This window comes from Sus scrofa, chromosome 12 (assembly GCF_054392235.1).
Source record: "Sus scrofa isolate SSC_HxYL_T2T_F1_AM1 chromosome 12, Sscrofa_HxYL_maternal_Yorkshire_Landrace_v2.0, whole genome shotgun sequence".
Lineage (NCBI taxonomy): Eukaryota > Metazoa > Chordata > Mammalia > Artiodactyla > Suidae > Sus > Sus scrofa.
This window is the reverse complement of record NC_139394.1, coordinates 10,899,228-10,925,899: the sequence shown is the minus strand read 5'-3', so window position 1 is coordinate 10,925,899 and position 26,672 is coordinate 10,899,228. Positions and strand designations below refer to the sequence as shown.

The window sequence follows — 26,672 nt, the reverse complement described above, 5'->3', positions numbered from 1 at the left end:
CGGGAATTCCTTGATTTCTGAATTTAATGACTGTGTTGCCTCCTTGTTCTGTGGCTGAGACTCAACTGATATCTGGTGACAGCACATGGGTATCCTTTGAGCAGCAGTAAAAGGGGTTGATTTTCCTTCCAAAGTCATTAAAAGAACCAATCTGATTATGGAGAATAATGATTTGATCACAACAGCCATGAAAAAACAGAGGCCCCACTAATGAAAATGACCTAGTTTAAAAATATTTATTTTGTTCATGGGTTTTAACGTTCCTATATTCTTATTTGGCAGACAGGGAATATTTATCTAACCCCGAGTGGAAAGTATTACAGGTAGTATTAATATAGCACGACCCAGGCAGAGCCATGTAAGGCTTTACACCTTCTATATCAGAAAATAGGTGTTCCAAAAATAATGGAAGCTAGGCTTTGCTCCGGTGACTTTGGTGGGTGGCTACCATTTGAAAAAGAAGAGTGAGTGAAGTTCAAGGCTATCTGAGAGCAAAGGGTACAGGGGAAAATTGCTGAAGGTAAATCCTACTGTCCTGAAATCTCTAAGGGCAGAGTGCATTGTGTCTGGTCTAATGTGTTTGGGAATTTCAGCTCTCTGAAAGATCCTGATTGGAGTGAACAATTGGCTTTGAATCCTGCCACTGAGATATAACTTGGAGTTTTGGGGAAATTTGATGATGACATTTGATGATTTTTTTCCCTATATTTTTAAATTCAAGTATAGTTGATTTATAATGTTGTGCCAATTTCTGCCATACAACCAAATGACCTAGTTATACGTCATACATATATGTACATTCTTTTTCTCACCTCATCCCCCATCATATTCTATCCCAAGAGACTGGACGCAGTTCCCCATGCTATACAGCAGGATTCCATTGCCCATCCATTCTGAATGTAATAGTTTGCATCTACTAACTGCAAACTCCCAGTGATGACTTTTCTTACCTGGGAAAGAAGGTGCATTTGGGGAGTATTGTTATGGAGTTGGGGGCGCCTTCTTTCTAGAGGTAACCAGTTTTGATTGTATTCATGCTAACCTCCCATGTAACATCATGGGGAATTCTTGTGTTGCTTCTAAACGAAGCAAGAAAACTTTGCTTATTCCCTGGTAAACAGGTAAGGCATTACGGGTTACCCAGGTTTCAGAAGCAGAGTTCTCTTCCAGCCACGGGGCTCAACTCAGCCTTTTGTAAAGGACTTGACCCCCTTTGAGTCTTGAGATTTGTTGTGCCAGTTTGGGCAAGGGGCACATGGACAGGCTTGATTGATTTGTGTTTATAAGAGGAAAAGACAAAGCAACAAACATACAGCTCCCTGACATTTATCTGGCCATCACCAAGTGTTTATGGAGAAGTTACTCTGCCCTTGCAGTAATGCCACAGGCTTTTGGGAATTTGACAATAAATTATGAGAAGCTTCTGGACCACCTCCCTTCCCACCACCCCTCCTCTCCAGGCAGGATCTTCCACTTATCTCTACCTGAAAGTCCCAAGTCAGATAACATTCAGGCTGGCATCCTGCCTTCTTAGAAACATCTAACACATCAAGGGGGAATACAGAGGTTGGCCCAGGCCGGAGCTCTGGCCTTGGGGTTGCTTGAACTTGGCTCCATGCCCTTTCTTCTTTATGTGTCCTGGGCCTTCACCGGCCAGCTTTGTCGGTGTTGCTGTTCGGGCGTCTACTGCCGGCCTCTCCAGGATCCGTGCCTGTCCAGGTGTGTGTCTGCTCCTGTCGGTCCGTTGTCAGGTTCCCAGCTTCACGGTCTTTTGGATTCAGGTCCTGTCAACTCCTGAACCTGTCCCTGTCTCAGCCTCACTTTGGTGACTCCAGTTTTCATTGTGGGCTCTAGAGTCTGTCCTCCTTTCAGCTCATAGCCTGATAATGAGCCATAGATTATACTTGTCAAGGCAATGTCCAGCTGGTTTTAGGCTGGGCAAGAGGTCATGGATGTCTTGGTGAAGAATTATTCCCTCTTTAGGGAAACTAGCTGCACTGTCCAGGGTAGCTGTGAACACACATCAGTGCTGTTATTCTTTTGTGGTTATAGGTTGGTGGTTAGGGTCACGTTCTGGAATTAACCCCTATTCTGGAGTTCCAGTTGTGGCTCAGTGGGTTAATGACCTGACATTGTCTCTATGAGGTTTGATCCCTGGTCTTGCTCAGGGGGTTAAGGATCCCATGTTGCTGTGGCCCTGGCATAGGCCGGCTGCTGCAGCTCCGATTCGACCCCTAGCCTGGGAACTTCCATTTGCTGAGGGTGCGGCCATAAAAAAACAGAACAAAACAAAACAGCCCCAATTCTGCCTCCCTGGATTTCCCACCTGTGTAGCTCTGAAGAGGTTATTAATCCTCGGTTTCCCATATGTAAAATGTGACTATGACAAATCAATCTCACAGGGTTGTTGTGAGGTAGGAAATGTATGCACCATCCTGAGCATGTAACTCATGTTTAGTAAAGAGACCTGGCACTTTCATCATTATCCTTTGGAGAATTAGGAGTGGCTAGATATTATTACTGCCTGCTTTAGTAACTCGGAAGTTAGGACACAGGCTTCAGTTAATCCTGATGCATGATAACAGATATTTATTAGGCATTTTCTGTGAGCAAAGGATTATGCTAAACATTCATTAGAATTTAAAGAGGAATAGAATGTGATTTCCCCTGAAAGAACTTACAGTCTATTCAGATACCCATCAAGCAGTGTTATTAAAAGGCCAAAGGTGAGAAATGAAGCAAAGGAGGGGCCAAGTCCACCGGGGACAGGGGGAAAGAATGGGAGGGTCTGTAGAACTGGGGAAGGCTTCATCCAGTAGGGGACCTCTAAACTGGTTCCTGAACGATGCTGATGTTTCTGTAGACACAGAAGGGAGATGTAGCAGTTGGGGTCATAGACATTGAGATAAGAAGGCTTGGCTAAGGGAAGATGGTCTTTTATATTGTTAGGTTGTGGGGTTTTCTTAAAAGCATAATTGAAGACGATGAATTGGCCTCACATGTCATGGCCAACATGCTTAGATTTTATTCTATGGTAAGTGAAGGATGCTGAGAAAAGTGAGGGTATAATCAGCCACATTTAATGATTCAGTGGATGATGGGCTGGAATGGTGCATGAGATGCATGGGAGCTGGAATGGATCTGGAGACGGCGAGAAGAGGGAGGCAGTGATTACAGTTGTCTGGGTAAGAGGGATGACAGACTGTCTTAGGATGTAAGAGAGGGCAATGTGAGAGTCACCTCGGGGGTTAAAGCTAGAGGGGTGATTGAAGGTCAGAGGCAAGGAGGGCGGAAAAATCGCCTGAGAAAATCTGTGTCTGAGAAAATGGAGGAGTCACTGACGTAGAAATGGAGGGAAGCCAGGAAACCAAGGCCATGGGAATAAAGAAAGATGATCAGTCACGTTTTGAACACACAGGCCTGATGTCTAGCACCAGTGGGACATGCTGGTGGAGCTATCTCGTAGACCACTGGAAAAGCCTTGGGAGCTATTTCTTTCTGCTCAGATGCCTGAGGGATCTAGCTTGTTACTAAATCCATGTAGGCCAGATTCTTTTTCATACCTCTTGTATTCAGTATTACTTCTTTGCACTATGCTCCTTAGTATCTAGTTCCAGTGTTCCCGTTTGGAGGCAATGTGCCCAATGGTGCAGTTAGCAGAGACATGATTCTGACTGGCCTCTGTGTGTTAATGTGTGTGCGTGTGCATGTGTGATCATTATGGCTTAGTCCATAAGGACACATACAATCCTTTAATTTATCAGACCCCAGTTTCCTAAGTTGTAATATATAGTTAACAATAACCAGCATGTCTACCTCCCAGGATGGTTCTATATCCAAACGAAAATGTTCTAAAAGTACATTCTAAAGGAATTAGAATTAGGAAATTCTAAAAGTGCAATTAAAGTGCTATCTCATGAAAGAAAATCAGGAGTTCCCGTCATGGCTCAGTGGTTAACAAATCTAAGAACCATGAGGTTTCAGGTTTGATCCCTGGCCTTGCTCAGTGGGTTAAGGATCCGGCGTTGCCGTGAGCTATGGTGTAGGTTGCAGATGCGGCTTGGATCCTGCAAGCCTTGCTGTGGCTCTGGCGTAGGCTAGTGGCTACAGCTCCGATTAGACCCCTAGCTTGGGAATCTCCGTATGCTAGGGGAGTGGCCCTAGAAAAGGCAAAAAGACAAAAAGACAAAAAAAGAATTGTTAAAAAAAAAGAAAGTCATCATACTCATCATGAAAAGTCTATTAATGGATGTCTCTAGGGTGATTTTTGAACGCATTCTCACACTGCTTCCTATAAAGTAGGAAATCACCGAAGGAGAGTTCCTTTTGGAGGGGGGGCATTCGTCTGTGAATCATAGGTTTATTTCTTCTAAAGTAACAAATGCAAAGAGAAAGAAAGCCCAACTGCATAAACACTTCTACTTCTATTTTAAACTCAAAGTGCATCACCCAAACCACAAAACCCCGGATCAAATTTAGCTCCTGCCCAGCCCTTGCCCGGCCCCCGGGCTCTCCCAGAGGTGAACTGCTGGGAAAGTGTCTGGGCTCCAAGCCCAGGCTTGTTTAAATGGCTTCTTCCTCTCCCCTCCCCACGCCTTCCCTCCAGCACACCTGTTTGCAGAACTCCTTCCTCTCTTGTCCAGGCGTCTTGATTCTGGTCACGACCACCTGTTAAGGATGACGCAGATTTAGCCCTACGCACATCCTTGCCTTGTTGCTGCCTTCAGGGTCCCAAACTGTGTTGATTCACCCCACAGGACATTATTTTTAGTCTTTATCTCTAAGTGGTTTTGTTTTCTTTCCGCCACCTTTTGACCTGAGAGCTGGAAATAAAGTCCACCTTCCATAAAGACGAGAAAGTTGTCAGCCGCTTCCTTCCTGCTCACATGAAAGACCCGCCCAAGCCCAACGGAGCTTGGGGAAGATGCTGAAAATTTTCAATTTCCTAGTCCTGAAAACAGCCGCTCTGAGCACGTTGCATCTCTTTCTTGTACGCCAAGCAGAGTGTTATCCAGAATAGGCAGCCCTTTCAAAGGGTGGTGAAAACGTTCAAGGGGAGTGAAATAAAAGAAAACCACATTTGCCTCTCTGTTTGATTGTGGCTGCTGAACTCAAACATCTGGGTGGATTTGAGTAACTTGTCTACTTCTGTTTTTTGAAATATTTAAAAGAAATTCGCATCAATTCATAACACAGGGAAATTGACTCGATAATGTGTAATAACCTATCTGGGAAGAGAATCTGAAAAGGAATGGACACATGTATTTGTATAACTGAATCACTTTGCTGTACACCTGGACCTAGCACAACATTAATAATTTTTTTTTTAAAAAAAGGAAAGTCACAGGCAAAGAGAGAAATTATTGTTTTTGGCATAAAACTATGTGAAACAATGGCTTCCGTGAACTGGAGACCTAGTTTTCACTCTGGAATAAAATATGGGAAATTGCTTTGTAAATTATAAGGGGCTAGGTATATAAAGGGCTTGAAAATTATAGTTTGTTATCCCTGATTTTGAAGTGAATATATAGATAAGATAACTGAAATAGAATAGGCAGATATAAAGACAAAAGTAAACAATGTGTGAGTACCCTGTATCTTTTCCCTAATTTTTTTTTCATTTTTCTTTTTAGGGCTGCACCTGCAGCATATGGAAGTCCCCAGGCTAGGAGTTGAATTGGATCTGCAGCTGCCAGCCTTTACTACAGCCATAGCAACACCAGATCCGAGGCAAGTCTGCAACCTACACCACAGCTCATGGCAACGCTGGATCCTTTAACCCGCTGAGCGAGGCCAGTGATATATATATATATATTTTTTTTCTCATATTATCCTCCATCATGTTCCATCACAAGTGAGTAGATATAGTTCCCTGTGCTATACAGCAGGATTTCATTGCTTATCCACTTCAAATGCAATAGTTTGTATCTGTTAACTCCAGACTCTCAGTCCATCCCACTCCCACCTCCTCCCCCTTGGCAACCACAAGTCTGTTCTCTAAGTCCATGAGTTTCTTTTCTGTGGAAAGGTTCATCTGTGCCGTACATTAGATTCCAGTTATAAGTGATATCATATGGGATTTGGCTTTCTCTTCCTGACTTACTTCACTTAGTATGAGAGTCTCTAGTTCCCTCCATGTTGCTGCAAATGGCATTAAAAAATACAATTATTATTATTATTATTATTTTATCTTTTAGGGCCGCTCCTGTGGCATATGGAAGTTCCCAGGCTAGGGGTCCAGTCAGAGCTGCAGCCGCCAGCCTACATCAGAGCCACAGCAATGGGGGATCCAAGCCACGTCTGCACCACAGCTCACGGCAACACTGGATCCTTAATCCAGTGGGTGAGGCCAGGGATTGAACCCACACCCTCATGGATGCTAGTCGGGTTCGCTAACTGCTGAGCCACAACGGGAACTCCTAAAAAATATAATTATTGATTGTATCTGTGTTCATGTGCAGATTGCAGGTGAAACAGAAATAAAGGAGGAAGCTGATCACTTTAAGCACTTTCAGGTTACTTTTACGCTAATGAAAACTAGGCTCAGTCATTCCTTAAAAAAAAAAAAAAAAGTGGTCTCTGCCACAGCAGCCATGCTCACGATCATGTGCAAAGCTTAAGCTACCTATCGTATCGCTGAAAGGAACCATGAAGAGATAGCGCATTGCAAGATTTCTTTCATTTCACCAGCCAATATCTACTTTCACGTTTCCATTCTCACCAGTAAATAATGAAGTTACAACATTCATCTTTTGACAAAGATGGTGAATTTCCAGAGACGTTCATTTTCTTTTGCAATGTGTAAATTTTGCACAAAACGATGGCGGGAATGAAGCCAATGCGCAAGGTAATCCAAGAAGTGGAAGCCCACCTTTGCTGCACTTATCAGAATGTCTAAAATCAACATGGTTATTTCAGCCCGAATTATACAGGTTACTGAGTCATTTATAACTCTTTTTACATGTGTAGGCATCATCTATTTTAGGGTTGTATTCTTTATATCCACAATTAGACAAGCTAATGTATAAAATATTAAGCTTTGCCAGATAATTCCTCTTTCTGATTGCCTGCTCCTCCATCTTCTGCTCCTCATCTAATAGTATTTAAATTTCACAAAATTTTGGAGTTCCTCTTGTGGCTCAGTGGGTTTAGAACCTGACTGATATCCTTGAGGATTGCCTGTGAGGACGTGGGTTTGACCCCTGGCTTCTCTGGATAAGCATCTGGCATTGCTGCAAGCAGTGGTGTAGGTTGAAGATGTGGCTCGGTCTGGCATTGCTGTGGCTGTCGTGTAGGCTGGCAGCTGCAGCTCTGATTACACCTCTAGCCTGGGAACGTCCATGTGTCACAGGTGCCGCCCTAAAAATAAAATAAATTTCAGGAATTTATTTGAAACCCCAACAATGGTGGGATTAAGGATGTGCTAAGCATCTACATTAAAAGGTAATCCAGAGACTGTATGGATGTATTTTTAAAAGACTAGAGTACAAATCAGCATCATGATAAAGTATACAAATTAACGAGTAGTAAAAATAATGATCATATTATATGAGGGCCTAGCATTGATGGGTTGATTGATTTATTCAACACTTATTTATTGAGTGCCTGCTCTGTATTAAGTTTGGTTCTAGATACTATAGATTGAGGGCTAAAGAGAAAAGATCTCTGCACACGTGGAGCCCAGAGCTGACAGGGAAAACAGACAACAAAGAGGAGTTTGTAGAACCAAGATGTTTTTTCTTTCTTGTTGTCCTTCTTCTTCCCCTTCTTCTCCTCCTCTTTTTTTTTCTTTTCTTTTCTTTTTAAGCCTGCACCTGTGGTCTATGGAAGTTCCCAGGCTAGGGGTTGAATTGGAGCTGCAGCTGCAGGCCTACACCATAGCCATGGCAATGCAGGATCCAAGCCGAATCCGCGATGTACACCACAGCTTGCAGCAATGCCAGATCCTTAACCCACTGAATGAGACCAGGGATTGAACCTGTATCCTCACAATGTGTTGGGTTCTTCACCTGATGAGCCATGAAAGGAGCTCTGAGCCAAGACAGATGTAGGTAATGATCAGTGAGTGAATAAAATGGGCAGAGGTAAGAGATTGTGACAGGTGTCGGCAAGGTGGCTGGCGAGGGAGCAGCAATACTTAGGTTGGGCAGAGAAGAAAGTCTCTGAAGAGGTGATGTTTGTGCTGGGATCTGGGTGACTAAGCCTATGAAGAGATGGGGGAGAGGCAGCAGCTAGTGCCAAGGCCTGAAGGCTGGAATAAGCTTGGTGATTCCATGTATGATGGCTAATTGTGTGTGTCAGATTGACCAGGCCATGTACCTAAATATTTGGTCAGACCCTGGTCTAGACATTTCTGTGAAGGTATTTTTTAGGTGAGATTACACTGAAACAGACTGAGTAGAGTCAATTACCTTCCATTATGTCAGCAAGCCTCATCCCATCCGTTGAAGGTTCTTAAGAGAAAAAAGATAGATGTCCTTCCAGGAAGAAGAAGTTCTGCCTTCAGACTGTCTTTGGACTTATGCTGCTGGACCTTGCACATTTTAGACTTGCCGTCTTCCCCATCGGGCAAGATAATTCTGCAAAATAACACACACACAGACACACACACACACAGTCTGTCTCTGTCTGTGCCCTTTTCTCTCTCTCTCTTTCACACACATACACCCTCTATCGGTTCAGTTTCTCTGGAGAACCCTAACGCATTAAGTGAATAACAGATTATAAGGCAAGACAGACAGAGCAGAAGGAAAGATGGGAAGAAATGGATGGCTTTGGTATGTGTCGAGGGTCCTGGGGACAGGACTTGCTTGTGGCCTGGATATGTGTGAGACGAGGGAAGAATCAAGAGAGATTCCTTTGTGCGGGGTTTCTATATTTTCTCTTTCATTTCTACGCCATCATGATCACTTTGTATGTGAGGGAAGCAAGACTGAGAAGAGTTGAGTAACTGAGGTCGTGAGTCTGTTAGATCACCATGTTCACGCATTTTCTGAGGATAATTTGAAGCTACGTAGCAAGCACGTGTGTTTCAACGGGTTTCTAATGCATGACCTGACGTTGGGCCTGGGGAAACGGATGGGTTGTTGAGGTGTTTTAATATTGTCCAGATATAGCAGCATAAGTCCAAAGACAGTCTGAAGGCAGAACTTCTTCTTCCTGGAAGGACATCTATCTTTTTTCTCTTAAGAACCTTCAATGGATGGGATGAGGCTTGCTGACATAATGGAAGGTAATTGACTCTACTCAGTCTGTTTCAGTGTAATCTCACCTATATCTGGACAATATTTTAGTTTGTCCTCCTAAATGTGGACACATCCTTCCAGAGGTCTTGTTTTTGTCATTCTTTATCTTTTTACCAGCCAATGACTCCTCACTTAAATCCCTGTATTTCAGGAGAGTTCCCGTCATGGCACAGTGGTTAATGAATCCGACTAGGAACCATGAGGTGGCGGGTTTGATCCCTGGCCTTGCTCAGTGGGTTAAGGATCCGGCGTTGCCGTGAGCTGTGGTGTAGGTTGCAGAGCGGCTCGGATCCTGCGTTGCTGTGGCTCTGGCGTAGGCCAGTGGCTACAGCTCCGATTCGACCCCTAGCCTGGGACCCTCCATATGCCTCGGGAAGCAGCCCTAGAAAAGGCAAAAAGACAACAACAACAACAAAAAAAAGGACAAAGCAAAGATAAATCCCTATATTTCAGTTGTTACTCAGCATCAATCTATTGTTTGACACATGCATGGGTGATTAGAAGATTTTTCACAGTGATATTGATGGTATAGCCTTGAGAGTAGAAAAGTGAGAAAAATCTTTGGTCAACTCTGGGTCATCTTACACATGATACGTCATTTAGTCCTTCCATGTATGTTGTAGAATCCATACTATCATTCCCATGTTATAGAAGGTGAACCAGGGGCTCGATGAAGTAATGTGATGGATTTCAGATCACAGAGCAAATGGTGAAAGCAAGATGCAAATAAAGGATATGCTAGTACACTTCCCATTATTTCACACTACCTGTGTTTATTTCATAAGCCAGCAAGAGCATTGACAAATTTCTAGGATTTTTATGTAATTCTAAATACTGATATTGATAACATTTTACGTATACAAATATAACTGAGGGAAGATTAAGGAACTCAAAATTCCCAGGTCAGGGATCAAACCTGTGCCACAGTAGTGACAAGGCTGGATCAGGCCCCCCTTCCTAGTATCTCTTGCTTTTGGCTGCCTCATGCTATGATTTTCCTGTTTGCCCACTACATATATATTAAAAACTTATTCCAATCAATAACTCACCAGTGACATAAGATGTTATTCCAGTAAGTGTGTGTGTGTCTGGGTGAACAAGAGTAAGAGAGAGGGAGAATGAATTTGCCTGTGAAGGTGAAGCTTTATTTTATTTTATTTTTTTGTATTTTCTAGGGCCACACCAGCAGAATATGGAGGTTCCCAGGCTAGGGGTCCAATCGGAGCTGTAGCTGCGGGCCTACGCCAGAGCCACAGCACCTTGGGATCCGAGCCGCGTCTGCAAACTACACCACAGCTCACAGCAATGCCAGATCCTTAACCCACTGAGCGAGGCCAGTGATCAAACCCGCAACCTCATGTAGTCAGATTTGTTAACCACTGAGCCACGACAGGAACTCCATAATTTTTTTTTTTAATGCTTAATGGTGGAGTTTCAGGGATGCAGGAAAAGCATCCGGAGACTCTTTGAATCCTAAGATAAGAGAGACTTATTTAAGAAGGCTGAACAAAGTAAAACCAGTGTCATCCCAGAGATATAATTTTTATGCCACAGGAGCCTTTGAATTTCGAGGTAGAGCTTGTTTTATTTCCTTTGCGTCTGTGCGACATTGGTCTTAGTAAGGATTTTCCTTGCAGATAATCTGGATTTTTTTTTTTCCTTTGAGTGATGGCTTTTCATCATTTTTGCATCTTTGAGTAAACCCTCTCAGGATTTCCCTTTTATGCTTTCTATTATATATGGTGGGCGAGATGTTTGTTTGGACATCACTGCAATTCTGGTGTTTACCTGAACTAAACAACTACCTCCACATGATAGAATCTCACTGAGGACTTTCAAACCAGGGAGGGAAAATGTTCACGTCTTCACAGGCTTTTGGATCCAAGAGAGCCTCTAAAATAGACTTTATAATTTCATTTATTGTTGAGTCTTGATAACTTTCTGGGTGACCTCGGTGTGTGTGAACAGCATGGGCCAAGAAACTGTTTTTTTCCGGCTTTCAGACGTCAGATGACTTCCTTTCACACCTTGGAATGTCAGAAATTTATTAACTTCTTTCTCCCTGCGATGTTTTTCTCTGGCAATATTATTGTGGTGACAGTGCTATTCTGTTTACTTGTTGCTGAGTAGTTTTCCAACCTCAGTTACAATAGAAATAAAAAGCCAACCAACCCCGCCCCCCCACTTCTTCCACCGCACGTCACAGCAACAGGAACAACCAAATTGACCCTTGCCATCATTTTTGTCACAAAGAAATTTTACACACACCTTCCTGAAGGCTAGAGATTTAATACCAAAGTGCATTGTGACTTTTGTAAGATGTGCCTTTGCATAAAACAGGAAACTTGCTGCCTTAAAAATTCAGTTGAGTCATTGCATCATGAAGTCAACTCGATGTGTTCCCCTATCTGTTTTTTTTTTTGCTTCTTAGGGCTGCACCCAAGGCATATGGAAGTTCCCAGGCCAGGGGGCAAATTGGAGCTACAGCTGCTGGCCTACACCACAGCCACAGCAATGTGGGATCCCAGCTGTGTCTGCAAACTATACCACAGCTTGTGGCAATGCTGGATCCTTAACCTACTGAGTGAGGCCATGTATCGAACCTGCATCCTCAAGGAGACTGTGTCTGGTTCTTAACCCATTGAGCCACAACGGGAACTCCATCTTTAGTGTTATTTTTTATTAGATTCCACATATAAGTTATATATGATATTTGTCTTTATCTGTCTAACTTCACTTAGTATGATAGTTTCTAGGTCCATCCATGTTGCTGCAAATGCCACTATTTCATTCTTTTTTATGGTCAAGTAATATTCCATTTTTTATATGTACCACATCTTTTTTATCCATTCCTCTGTTGATGGACATTTATGTTGCTTCCATGTCTTGGCTATTGTAAATATGCTGCAATGAATATTGGGATGCATGTATCTTTTTGAATTATGGTTTTCTCCAGATAGATGCCCAGGAGTGGGATTGCTGGATCATGTTTGTTCTATGTTTAGTTTTTTTAGGAACCTCTATACTGCTCTCCATAGTGGTTGCACCAATTTACATTCCCACCAACAGTGTAAGAGGGTGCATTTGACTTCTGAGCAAGGAATGAACACTTATCCCGTCCACTCGCCCACATGTTGGGTATTCTTTGTTACCTTACCATAATATAAGTTAACCTATTAGAAATTTTTCAAATTTGTTTAGTATCAGGATGATTATCCACATTTTTCTCATGGTTCCATCTTTCCTTGGAGAATATCCAAGATGTAAAGGTTTTATTTCCCTAGTCTTGTAATTTTTATCTCAGTAATTTAGGCATAAACTTAGAAAAGCCTTGGTTGCCATGTTTGGCAGCTTTTTGTCTTATGTCAAGTATTCCCATGAATTTTGAGATGCCCAGACAACCCCAACGATGTAAGGGCCAAGAAGGAGAAAATGTAGAAGCAGTTTCCCCTTGGAGTTATGCAGTTTGCATATGATACAGTGTAGGAGGAACATTTATGGATATTGTGTTGGAGGGGTGCTGTTGAAAATTATGGCCAATAAGAAAGTGAGCATCAGTTTAGGTCAAGATGGCCTCTGGAACTCAGCCCTGGAGGAAGTTTTGTCCCGATGATCTATCCCAGCTGTTATTTTTATGTCTCATCCTTACTGCCTATCACACTCCTGCCCTTCCTGTGTGTGTTCTTATGACATTCCACATGGGCTATCCCTCATAATTCTTCTCAACTTCTTCTAAAGACATAACTGTGCTGTGTGTCATTCCTCCAGTGAACACCTAATAAATTAATTAGTGCATTCATTCACTCATTTGCTTATCACATATAAAGTAAGCACCATCTGTGTGCCTGGTAGCAGTGCCAGGGGTGGGTCTTGTCCAAAATGCTTGCCCTGTCCCATGGATATTTTTTTTTTCATTTAACTGTTTATTTGGAATTATTTCAAACTTAGAGAAAATTTGCTAGGTAGTTTCCATACTAAAAAGAGAGTTTCCTTCATCAGGTTGCCCACGTTAGCATTTTACCACATATATTCATCTGTCTTCTCTTTTTTTGAACTTTTTGGGAGTAAGATGCAAACAAAAATGATGTCTTTGACCCTGAAATGTTTCAGTATATGTGTCCTAAAAATAAGAATTTTCTTACATGACTACACTGCCATCATCACATTGGGAAATTAATGCTGCTGTTATGTAATCCAGCAGTTGGCGTGTGTAAGCTTGCTATCTGTGCTTGTAAATAAAGTTTTATTGGGACACAACCATACTCAATTTTTATAAATTGTCAATGGCTTCTTTCTTCCTAGAAAGGTAGGCTTAAGTTGGTTGTGTCTAGGGCCTCCAGAGCTGAAGATATTTCCTATTTGACCTTCTATAGAAAAACTTTTGACCCTTGATCTAATTAAGGGATCCTATCAAATTCATCATTTGTCCACAATGTCTTTTATTTGAAAAAGGAAAAAAAATCTGGTTTGGTATCCTATCCATGATTACATGTTATATTTAGTTATTATGTCTTTTTTTTTCTCCTTCTCTAGAAAACAGTTCTTCAGTCTTTCTTGATTGTTCATGACCTTGACATTTTTGAGAAATATAGACAATTTATTTTATTATACATTTCTAGCATGAATGTCCAGTGCAGCCTAACAGGAGATATTCAGCATCTATTTTTCCCACTACTGGTGATGTTAATTTTGATCCCTTGGGTTAAGGTGGTATCTGTCATGTTGTCTCCCTTGTAAAATTACCGTTTCCTTTGTATTTAATAAGAATTTTGTGGGAAGATACTTTATGTAACTATCCTTTTTTTCCTTCTCAAATGCTCATGCAGTAGTTTTAGTATTCATTGGTAATTCAGCTTTATACAATTATTACTGTGGTGGTTGTTAAAAGTGAATTTTTAAAATTCTTTATTCCTTTCCCTTTATTTATTTGGATTCTATTGATAGAAAGAACTCTTCCTTCTCTATCTATCTAGCTATCTACCTGCCTATCCATTTATTTATTTATTGGTTTAACTCGTGGATTTTAAAATTTTATTTTGTCGTGTAGAAGCTGCTACTAATATTGCTTATTTTGAGGCTTAAAATAATCCAGAACTTTTTGTGTGTGTGCTTTAAACAGTGATTCATTAGGGAGTAACTTGAAATAGCAGCGGACAAGGACTGTATCTGTGTAGCCATTGCCTGGTATAGTGCCTGGAAATACTAGGCATTCAATAAACATTTGTTGAATGCAGGTTCTAGTCCCTAAGTGTGGAGTGTTTGACCCTGTGGTCGATTTAGGGAAGACGTATTTTGGAGCCGTACTTCAGTACTGTACAGCAGGATCTCATTGCTTATCCACTCCAGATGCAATAGTTTGCATCTACTAACCCCAAACTGCCAGTCCATCCCACTCCTTCCCCCTCCTCCTCGGCAACCACAGGTCTGTTCTCCATGTCCTTGAGTTTGTGTCTTTTCTATAGATAGGTTCATTAGATTCCAGATATAAGTGATATCATGGGGTATTTGTCTTTCTCTTTCTGACTTACTTCACTTAGTGGGAGAGTCTCTAGTTCCATCTATGCTGCTGCAAATGGCATTATTTTGTTCTTTTTAATGGCTGAGTATAATTCCATCTTGTATATGTACCACGTCTTCTTAATCCATTCATCTGTTGATGGACATTTAGGTTGTTTCCATGTCTTGGTTATTGCGAATAGCGCTGCAATGAACATTGGTTCTTTTTTTTTTTAATTTCGTTTGCTCACTTAATTTTTTTATTGAGTGGAAAATTTTAAAAATTCTATAATGCTTTACAATTTTTAAAAGTTTCGCACTTTCCCCCCTACCCCTATATCGCCCTTCCCCACCTCCCTCTCCTCACTGCTAACTACGCTAAAATCACTGTATAGGAAAGATAGCTTTCCTTAGACACATTGTAGTTGCAACTCAGTGGGAAGAGTTCTCAATTCCCTCATGGCCTGGATACTACCTAGTTTTATCTCTGTTCTGGGGAGTGATTATCTCTAGGGTTTCAAGAAAGGTTTTTACATGAACCTAGAAAAACTGATTCAAAGTAAAAGCGGTTCTATGTATTTTCAATTCTCTATTTTCTGAAAGCTATAAAAACTAATCAGAAGAATTATTCTAAGAAACCCTGTCCCTTTATCCAACACCACCCCTCTCTCACCCCATTTTCTTTCCTAATTTACCAACAAAGGAAAACATTACTGATGGGGGTGCTGAATCTTGCTGTTGTGGTTACCATTTGCGATTTGCCTTTGAGGTCAGTGAATGGGTTGGGGTGGAAGTAGTATTCAGTATTCTGAATGCTACTCAGAATTACAGGACTGTTCCTTGAGACAGTGTATGTCTGGAAGGAAGCCGTGAGTAGTGAGGAGGAAATAGCTGAGACTAGCTTAGAGGAAGTGTCATGGGTGATATTTTCCCTCTTCCTAAGTCAGGTCTTTGCTTTTACCGTCAATAACCTGATAGCTCAGAGGATACAACCTTGTAATTCATTTCCTTAAATAAATGGCTTGTACAAGCATGGTGTTTATTTGTCAGCAGGCATTGAGGCATCAGACTGGGCTTTAGTGGGACTTCTAGATAGTTGGCATTTGTGCCTCTGTGAGCCTCTGTCTACCTGCTGCTCTCCCCCATCTGGGAGGTAGAGTTGGGCAGGGACTGACCTTCCCTTTGGCTCTAAAGCACAGCAGAGCAGGATCAGTAAGTTCAGGTGCAGAGGTGAGCATCCTTGCGTTCTGGTGAGCTCACGAATTGCCGTTGGAAAGAAAATCGGTCCATTGTCTCTCAGTTTTGGAGTCTTAATTATCCGAGGAGGTAACCACCCTTCTTTCCTTAGAAGGAGAGTTCAAAAAGTTATTCGCTCTGTCTGAATAGCTAAATCCAAGTTATTCTTTGGAGCAACACAATGACCATCAGATGTGTGCAAAGCAATCTAGAAATCGTTGTGGAGAGTGTCTTGCATTCGTTTTCCCCAGGAGCTGTGAGCAGTGTATTGGTATCTACAGCATCTGACTATTGGAATTCCATTTAGTAGCTCAACGGCCCACTCCCTGACATCTTTTCGGTTTTTGTTTTTGTTTTTTTTTTTTTGCCTTCTGAACCCTCCTTCAGCAAGACCTCTGTCTCCGCATATAAATGACCATATGAGTTTGTGATGAACTCTAGAAACTGCAACTCGGGTGGGAGATAACCTTTGATGGCCTTGGTCCTGGTCCTTAGCAGCCAGAATCACAAAGGGGCTGCAGGAAGTGGCTTCCAGCAGGCTGTGTGCCCTGAGGAGGAGACGATAACAGCGGGAGAAGCACCTGGTGGCAGCCAAGCTTCATCCAGGAAGAAAACAGGATCTCAGACATAAACAACATCCTCACAACACAAGCGTGTGCATGGCTCACACCGGAGCTTGTTTGACTCCATTCATTCAAGACTCTCGTGAGAATCTTTAGTGAAACAGGAAGATGGTCTAGAGATGAAGAAAAGTTTCACGACTTCCGGTGGACATCGCCAGAAACCCATGACGGTGGCTCTTTTATTTTTAAGCTCATGAGTATAACCACCCATGCTGCCTCGACAATGTTGAGCTTGTGTTCAGCTGAACAAAAACTGAAATACCACAGGCTGATACTTTTTTAAGGGAAATGATGTAAATTGGAACAAAGCAAAAAGGAGGAAGGGTTTTGAGGATTTCATCTTTCCAAAAGCATCTCTTCTGAAGCAGATGCTATCTTTATTAAACGTCGTATTAGCAGCAAATGGTGACATTTATTAAGTGCTCACCATTTGAGGCATTGTGTATAGCGCTGCACATGTGTTATTCACTTAACACACAGGGGAAACTTGTGCACAGAGAGGCGAGAACTCGCTCAATGTCTCGCAGCTAGCAAATGATGTATCCAGGACGGGAGCTCAGGCATTTCGGCTTAGTGCCAGCTCACTTATCCCTTATATTCTTCACCCATTCATACTGTCCTTACTTTTTAATAGGCACTGTATTACTTCCACACTCTTCCATAAAGACCCTGCAGTTGTTACTCTGGTTTATCTTCAGATCGCATGAATCTTTCGCCTTTTACTAAAGACCCTGCAGTTGGTGAATGAAAATTTGTGATCACTGTGTTAATTTTTGTTTATTAAAATTATCAATCACTCTTCAGTGCCGGGTTCAAAATACCAATGAAGTTTTATACCCAAAGCCATTTTCCTACAGCAGTGCAGGAATTCCGATGGCATCCAGCTGATGCCCTTACATGGTTGCTTAAGGGTCGGCCCTAAGATTGGTCTATAGATGATCAAGAAGTATAACATCTCTGCCTTAGAGCTTCTCTGTCCTCTCTTTGGTTGTTTCAAATAAAGAAACTAGGAGGAAAACAGACTGAGAAATAAATGTCGAAATAAAAATGCATCATTCTTATCTCTGAATGGGCGAAACTGCTGTTAGTTCTATAAGCACCACCATAAAGGCCATACCTCTTTATTCCTGTTCTTCAAAGGAGAATCCTCCTTATGGCTTCAGCTGTTGCTTCACTTGGATTGCAACTGGCATTTCTCAGAAGATGTGAACTACCCAGGGATTAAGGCTTTCAGAAGTATGTAGATCCGTCCTGCCATCTTGAAAATGCACCCACCTGTCTGGGCTGTTTAGAAATGCTGCTATTGCAGCCAAAAGCTTGTTTCACTGAAAAGAAATTGGAGAAAAGAACGCAAGATTTTTCAGGCTGGTGATCAATCCTATCTTGTCATAGTTATCCTTGTGTTGTTAATTTATCTGTTCTTCCAGCAAATATTTATTGATTACATACCATGTACTTGGCATTGTTCCCTGGCTGGATGCAGCAGTGAACAAATGCTGTCTTCCTGAATCTTACGCTTTAGCTTGTTATAAAGTGGTTTCTATCTTGTAAGTACTTAATAATAGTAGGTTAAACCAACAAATGATGCAAAATGACAATTTAAAAAAAATGTAATTGTGAAGTTCCCCCTATGGTGCAATGGGATCGGCAGTGTCTCTGCAGTGCCAGGACACAGGTTCGAACCCCAGCCCAGTACAGTGGGTTAAAAGGGTCCTGTGTTGCTACCAGCTATGGTGTAGGTCACCACTGCAGCTTGAATTTGATCCCTGGCCTGGGAATTCCATATGCCGCAGGGCAGCCACGAAAGAAAAAAAAATGTGATTGCTTTGTTGAATTTTATCAGGCATGCCAGGCACTCTCCATATATTAATTCTTTCATCCTTGCAAAAAAACCTTGTCAGCTTTAATCTAAAAATGAATAATTTTATGATTCAACCATATGCAATTATTACTCCCACTTTCGAGGGGGAAAAAAAGAGAGAAGCGTAAAGAAATGGACAGGTTTCCTTGATATTACACAGCTACAAATGATGGTGCCGGGATCAAACCCAGGGCCTCTGAACTCCAAGGCCATGCTCACCATCACCATGCTGTACTGAACCAGAAAGGCAGAACTTAAAATTAATTATGACCAGATGAATTGGAGATGGGTTTAAAAGAAGATTGGCAGCCGTTGATATCATCACTCTGGATGTTAATACAATACGCCTAGCTCCCGTCGGCTTAATTTTATTCCCATCATCATCCTTAGATGACAATAACATTTAGTCCTTCTAATGACTTGCAGGTGCCAAGATAAGGGCCTGGAGGAAGAGCTTCCTTTCACAGTGACCCTCGGTGAGTCATTTATCCTTCTTCCTAGGATCAGGAATTATTTTAAGTAACTGGCTTCCAGGGAGTGCCGTTGGGATCAACCTAGACGACTGGTCATATTTTGCAAGATTTCATCAACTCACCGGCTCTGACTTTCCCCAGGGCATATGAATAAATTGGGTCTATCTGTGAAAGGGTCCTTGTGACTTATTTTATGTGGGTGGAGTCCAACTGATCCTTGCAAAGAGTTAAGGAGCCTCAGCTTCCTGCAGGAAATCTGTGCCTGAGTCTAGGACCTAGAGCGGAAACATTAAGTGTATCGTGGGAGAAAAGGAAAGCAAAGTGCTAAAGTTATTACTCTGAACAGAGGATATTGGAGCATCCTGCGGAAAACTTCCTGTTTAGCCAGTCGACTAGAACACAAGATGAAAAACACTCAGCTTCAATGACTATTGTGTAAATATAGTTCTAAACTTTCATTACCTTGGGCAGGGTTTACTCACAAGAACTCACAGTTTCCCAAGGTGGAGAGTTGGTGACTTCAGCACACCCAGCTTCCCATCTTCCTTGTTTTGGCGGGCACATCAAATCCTTGTGTCATTTGTGTAGGCTATCCCCAGGCTTCTATTACATCCTCAGCTGGACTTTTCCCCTGGAATGCACTTCCTTTAGCGTCTATTAAACACTCTGTTGAGATAGATTCAGAGAATGTAGTTTGGGTATTTTGCTTCCAAAATATCCTGTCTCCTCCAGGGCTGGGCTGTGGGAACCACTGATTCGGTAAAGAGCAAGAAACACTGATGATTAAGGAACATTCAGCAGCTATTGAACCCTTTTATTCCCAACTTCCAAGCAGTAGAATAAGATAAAATTCAAGGTGAAAAAAAAAATCAAAGTTGTAAATTTTTCTATTTAAAGTTTAAACATTTAAGAAAATTTCATATATATATTTCATATGTATATTTTTCATACATATATTCTTCATATATATATATTGAAGAATATATATATGTGTGTGTGTGTGTGTGTGTATTCTTTTTATGGCCACACCTGCAGCACATGGAAGTTCCCAGGAGCTCGGGGTTGAATCAGAGCTGCAGCTGCAGGTCTACACCATGCCACAGCAATACCAGATCTGAGCTGCATCTGTGACCTATGCCACAGCTTGTGGCATCACCAGATCCTTAACCCACTGAGAGAGGCCAGGGCTCGAACCCAAATTCTCATGGATACTTGTTGGGTTCTTAACTCACTAAACACAATGGAAACATCTATATATATTTTTTTATGGCCTCACCCACAGCATATGGAAACTCCTGGGCCAGGGACTGAATCCAAGCCACAGCTGTGGCAATGCTGGACTCTTAACCCACTGAACCACTTAGGTATTGAGCCTGAGACTCTGCAGTGACCCGAGCTGCTGCAGAGACAGCTCTGGCTCCTTAACCCGTTGCACACAGTGAGAATTCCAGAAAATTTCCAATATTTGGTCAAACATATCCCAAATAGTGTTATATGGTGTTATATGTTATGTACTGTTATGTGGGCTATGTTATGTTATGACAGGAAGCTACTCTGAAATAAAGTAGCAATGGTTTCAATGGGAAAGAATGGAAAGCTAATGTCTTTCAGTGTTTGTTAGCTGCCTAGACTTCCTGCTGCGTCTGTATAATGGATTTGTGTGAACTGTTTGGCTGTCTTTTCTCTAAGATGCTCTTCGTCATCCTTTTCTCTTTCCTCTCCACTTTCCAAATAAGGCTGGCCTCATAATCATTCTTTCTTTGGCCGTATTTTCTGTTGTGAAATTTTCTGATTGAAAAGCACTTGCACCAAATAGGTAGTTAAAGATAGAGAAGCATCAACAATATAAATCGGTAAAGATAAAAAATATACTTAATCAGCGGTATGTCAGACATTCTGTTCCCTCTCTATCTTTGAAACATCATAGATTTGAACATGAACCATCATTTAGAGACAGCACGCTGAAAGTACCACTTTTGTAAGATAGTATTTAGTTGCTTCCCAAGACCCTGAGACCTTTCTATATGGAGCTTTATATATTTCTTTGAAATCTTCAGAATGCTGTGATGATTTATACTAATAGTAATAACAACATTCCCAGTTGTTGAGTTATTACTTAACTCTGGACGGTGTTAGGACTTGGAATAAACGTGCTGTTATCCTGGCCAAGTTCAGTGTCACCTGCATGTGGCTAGCCAGTCCATAGCTTGCCCTTAATTTTGATGACCTCCTCATCACAATGACCTCCCTTACCCTGTTTCCAATGGCAGCACCTTGAGCCATCTTGTCACCCAATGTTGCTCTACCTTAGAAACTCAGAGTTCCTGCCCTGACTCTAGTCACTTATCTACTGATTCCTGCATATGCAAGTTCCCACGCTAGGGGTCGAATTGGAGCTGCAGCTGCCAGCCTACACCACAGCCACAGCAATGCGGGATCTGAGTCACATCTGCGACCTACACCACAGCTCATGGCAATGCCAGATCCTTAACCCACTGAGCGAGGCCAGGGATGAAACCCACATCCTCATGGATCCTAGTCGGGTTCATTACCGCTGAGCCATGACGGGAACTCTGTTATTTATATTTTAAAATTATGTCCCCCATCTTCCTCCATCCCTGATGCCATGTTCTTCTTGGCATAGGCATGGATACTGTAATATTAGGGTATATTCTTCCAATTCAGCTTCTGTGGATTTATTTTGACTTGAGGACACTCAACTACCTACTCAACAGGGTCATTGCTTTTGCCGTATCCTCTACCTGGAATACTTGCCTCCAAATACCTGGAGACTTTTCTTCTTTTATCTCCTTTAGGTCTTTACTCAAGTGTCGGCTTTTCAGTGAGGTTTCTATGTGGACCATATTTAAAATCGTACCCGCTCTTCAACATGGCTTATGCCTTTTCCATCTAGTTAGGACTCATTGCTGCCTAATATGCTACCACTTATCCTTACTTGTCTTATTACTTACTTTCCCTATGATTGTTATAGGAGAGATTGGCCCTGTTTTCACCGCCCCCCCCATTACTCTATTCTCAGGGCTGATTACCTTGCTTGGCATGTGGTAGGTTTTCAACAAATACTTGTTGAATGTATGAGTGAAGATACCCCAGCAGTTGGTATCCTTGGATGTTCTGTCTTTTCCTGATTGGTGTAAGGTGGTATCTCCTTATTTAATTTGCATCCTTCTGATCACTAACTTTTTTTTTTTTGGGGGGTCTTTTTGCTATTTCTTTGGGCTGTTTCCACGGCATATGGAGGTTCCCAGGCTAGGGGTCGAATCGGAGCTGTAGCCTCTGGCCTACGCCAGAGCCACAGCAACGCGGGATCCGAGCCGCATCTGCAACCTACACCACAGCTCACGGCAACGCCGGATCGTTAACCCACTGAGCAAGGGCAGGGACTGAACCCGCAACCTCATGGTTCCTAGTCGGATTCGTTAACCACTGCGCCACGATGGGAACTCCCTGATCACTAACTTTTGAGGGCAAGCATCTCTCCATTTACTTCTCACCTGTTTCGATTTTCTGTTCCAGAAAGTGCCTGTGCAAGTCCTCTGCCTACTGAAGTCCCTATTTTTCTCATGGCTGATTTCTAAACATTTCTCGACAAATGTGGGGAGTAACCCTTTGTCAGTTTTAGACACTGCAAACGTCTCTAAGGTCTTTGTGAAGGCTAATCTTCACTCAGCAAAGTCTCTCTGTTGCAGCTGTATCTGTGGTAAAAGGCAAATCAGATTATGTAATTGTCCTAATGAAAATCCTTTAATGAGTCTTAAGTCCGTAAGATAACATGAAACTTCTTAACAGGATCCATAAGATCCTCCAAAATCTTACCTAATTTCTTATTACTCTCTCTCTCTTTTTCTTTGCTTTTTGGCTCTAGCACAATGGTGCTATTTATCTTCTAAGCCAGGACATGTGTGAGATGAAGAGGAATGCTGCTAATGACTATATCAAAGCAGTTGATTTGAACAGGGACTGTCTAGGTAACCTGGGACTTCTGGTCACCCAAGCTATATGGGACTTTCAGTGTCTTTGAATTTGACAAATATTTATGGACCTTTGTACATGGATTTTCCTTTATCTTCAGCATTCCTACCCACTCACTCACCTTTCCCTAGGATCACTCCCCCCCCCCCCCCATTTTTCAGGTCTCAGAGCTACACCAGTCCTCTGAGATGCCTTCTCTGGGCACAATTGGACACTTTAAAAAAGCTTTGTTTCTTCTTCCTTCTTAATACTCATTACACTTTTATTACGTTTCCTGCTTCGTGGCTAACTTCCCTGTCCCACTGTAAATTCCAGGAATTGTCTGCCCTGTTCATTGCTGTACCTCATGAGTCTAATAGAATTCCTTGCACAGAGTGGGTGATAGATTCATGCTTGTTCAGTGATGCAAATTCCTCTTCACAGTACCTATGTGGGGTGGTTATTACTATCCTCAGTTTTTTAGATAAGGAAGCTGAAGCAAATAGGGTTGTGCAAAATCATGTAGCTAGTGAATGATAGGAATAGTATGAGAACTAAATTTCAAACCCCTGCTCTTAACCTCTGTGCATTGTTCCTCTATAAAAAATTCTCTTTGTTCATAGTCTTTTATAAAACATACCTAAGGCACTCTTGTTGACAGCTATTTGAACTATTAATCTGCATAGTTTTGCTAAGAAAAAAAAATAAACTTGAAAATATATTTCAAGGAGTTCCCTGGTGGCCCATTGGGTTAAGGACCTGGTGTTGTCACTGCTGTGGCTGAGGTGCGTGAATTCAGTCCCTGACCTGAGAACTTCTACATGTTATGGGTGTGACCAAAAATAAAAGTAAAGAAAGTATGTTTCAAAACTTAAAAATATCTGCACTCTTTGCTCCCATAACTCCATTTCCAGAGATCTGTCTTACAGGAATAAATAAAAGGTGAAGAAAAAAATTTATGCACAGAGATATTTGCTGCAAAATGACTTACATAAGCAGAAATGTAAATAATCTGAAAGTTTCATACAGATGGAGTAGTTAATTAAAGCATGACAAGTCCATGGGTGAATTATATATAACCACTAATGTTTACCAAATATGTTTAATAATGTTGGAACATACTTATAATAATACATTACATTAAAATCTGATAAAACAATGTAATTCTAAGTATGCTTAAAGTATTAATGCATGTGTATATAACCACATCCATATATTTAAACACAGACACATACTACACATATGTATGCAAAGCTGTCTGTAAGGTTGCAGAGCTCCAAGCAAAATGAAAAATTGAAACCCTGTTCTTAAAAATTTTTTAAGAATTTCAGAGTTCCCATCGTGGTGCAGCAGAAACGAATTTGACTAGGAACCATGAGGTTGTGGGTTCGATCCCTTGGCCTTGCTCAGTGGGTTAAGGATTTGATGTTGCTGTGAACTGTGGTGTAGGTTGCAGACGCGGCTCGGATCTGGCATTGCTGCGGCTCTGGCCTAGGCCGGCGGCTACATCTCTGATTCGACCCCTAGCCTGGAAACCTCCATATGCCGCGGGTGCCACCCTACAAGGACAAAAGACCAAAAAAAAAAAAAAACGAAAAAACTAAGAATTTCAATTCAGCATAGAATTAAGCCAAAATTGGGGCCCCTCTGAGTGCGGAACCCCATGTAACTCCACAAATTATACACTCATAAAACCAGTCCTACATGCATATTTTAATAACAAAATAACTGCAAAAAATATGTTCAGTTATTTCCAGCAGTTACCTTTTGTGGTGGCATTATGGATGGTTACTTTCTTCCCGCTTCTTTACTCAATACCCAAAGTGTTTCAATTTCACGTATTACTTTAATAGTCAGAAATAAAAATTATTTTAAAAAGCTACAGCCTTTCATAAATCTTGCAAAGCTGCTGTATATATACCCTGAAGCTTAACTATGAGGTTTCCTAGACATAAATGTACCTAGCTGCCCAATACCCTAAATCCTTCTTTTCAGAATTTTGGTTATTTCACCTGTAATTGTCTAATAGCAATAGGATTAGCCCTTGGAAAACCTGATTTAAGTTGAATTAAGGTTGTCTTTGTCATCATTTTGTGTTTTGTTTTTTTCCTCCCTTGAAGGTCTCCCTAGGCATTTTCTCCTTTTAGCCCCTAGTGACTTCTTGGTTTCCCCCTTTATCAGAAGAGGAAAAGTAGTTATCATTTGCTACAGGTTACTGTGTGCAAAGAGCCACAGGACATCAAGTACATCTCCTTCACTCCTTTTAAGAGTTTCACACAAAAAAAAAAAAAAAAAAAAAAAAAGGAGTTCCCGTCGTGGCGCAGTGGTTAACGAATCTGACTAGGAACCATGAGGTTGCGGGTTTGGTCCCTGCCCTTGCTCAGTGGGTTAAAAGATCCGGTGTTGCCGTGAGCTGTGGTGTAGATTGCAGACGCGGCTCGGATCCCGCAATGCTGTGGCTCTGGGCTAGGCCGGTGGCTACAGCTCCGATTCGACCCCTAGCCTGGGAACCTCCATGTGCCACGGGAGTGGCCCAAAGAAATAGCAAAAAGACAAAAAAAAAAAAAAAAAAAAAAAAAAAAAAAAAGAGTTTCACCAAGTAGACAGTGTTATTCCAGGTTTATGGAAGAGGGTGTTGAGTCCCAGAGGTTATATCTAGGGCCAAGGTCATAATACTAGTAAGAGGCAGGGAGGATTAGAATTCAGGTGGAGTAAGTAGTCTTCAGAAGTGGCCACCGACTCCTCCTAGCTCTGTGGGTTCCTGTATTCCTTAGATGAAGCGGTGGGATCACTTATCCTACTTGAGTTGGGAATGGCGTTACGACTTGCTTTGAATAGAATAGAATGACATAGAAGTCATACTCCAGGACTTCGGAGTCCAGCCCTTAGGAGAACTGGCAGTTTCTGCTTCCCCAACTTGGAACCCAGCCACCATGCTCTAAGGAAATCCAGACTAGAGCACTGAAGGATTGGAGACCATATGTAGGGAGGCTGGGAATCTATAGATCATATCACTGTGCTCTGAAACCTCATGGTCTACTAGGGAGGAGAGCTCGATAAACCAAAACGCACAAAGCTGGCTTTGTAATCTGCGCTGTAATAGAGGCAAGTAAAAAATGCTGTAGAAGCCAGAATAAAGAGTGAGTAACCGTGTGTGTGTGTGTGTGTGTGTGTGTGTGTGTGTGTGTGGTGGGGGAAGTTGAGAAGTTGGCTTTATGGAAGAGGTGGCAATATTTGTCCTGCATCTGGAGTGTTAGTTGGGTATCCAAGGTAGAAAGGGACCTTCTAGGTATTTGCAAAGGCATGGAAATGTGCTCAGGGAACGGTGAGTAGAATAGAGCTTTTTACAGTTTCTTTTCTTTCTTTCTTTCTTTTTTTTCTTTTTTTTTTTTTTTTGTCTTTTTTGTCATTTTAGGCCCACACCCATGGCATACGGAGGTTCCCAGGCTAGCAGTCAAATCGGAGCTGTTGCTGCCAGCCTATGCCAGAGCCACAGCAACGCCAGATCCTAGCCGTGTCTGTGACCTAACCACAGCTTATGGCAATGCCAGATCCTTAACCCACTGAGCGAGGCCAGGGATCGAACTTGCAACCTCATGGTTCCTAGTCGGATTAGTTTCCGCTGTGCCATGATGGGAACTCCCTCTACAGTTTCTTTGATTCTTATGCTTTCAAGCCTTATATATTCTACAAGCATTAAACTTTCTCGTAGTTTTCATGCTGGGGGGGGGTGGAGGCTGGATAGAGGAAGGGATTCCTGCAATGA

General features: G+C 41.9%; 1 protein-coding gene and 1 non-coding gene across 3 annotated transcripts in view; both read left to right on the top strand.

Annotated features, from left to right (window-relative positions):
- Positions 1–26,672, top strand: part of KCNJ16 (potassium inwardly rectifying channel subfamily J member 16) — a 499,644-nt gene that overhangs the window by 5,590 nt on the left and 467,382 nt on the right. For both annotated transcript variants that reach the window (XM_084983833.1, XM_084983832.1), the window contains exon 2: positions 18,888–18,937. The gene's annotated coding sequence lies outside the window, so the exon portion shown is untranslated. The remainder of the gene's footprint in view (positions 1–18,887; positions 18,938–26,672) is intronic.
- LOC146398031 (U5 spliceosomal RNA) lies at positions 17,279–17,396 on the top strand. The gene has a single exon (XR_014822189.1). It is a non-coding gene; the product is annotated as a U5 spliceosomal RNA (small nuclear RNA).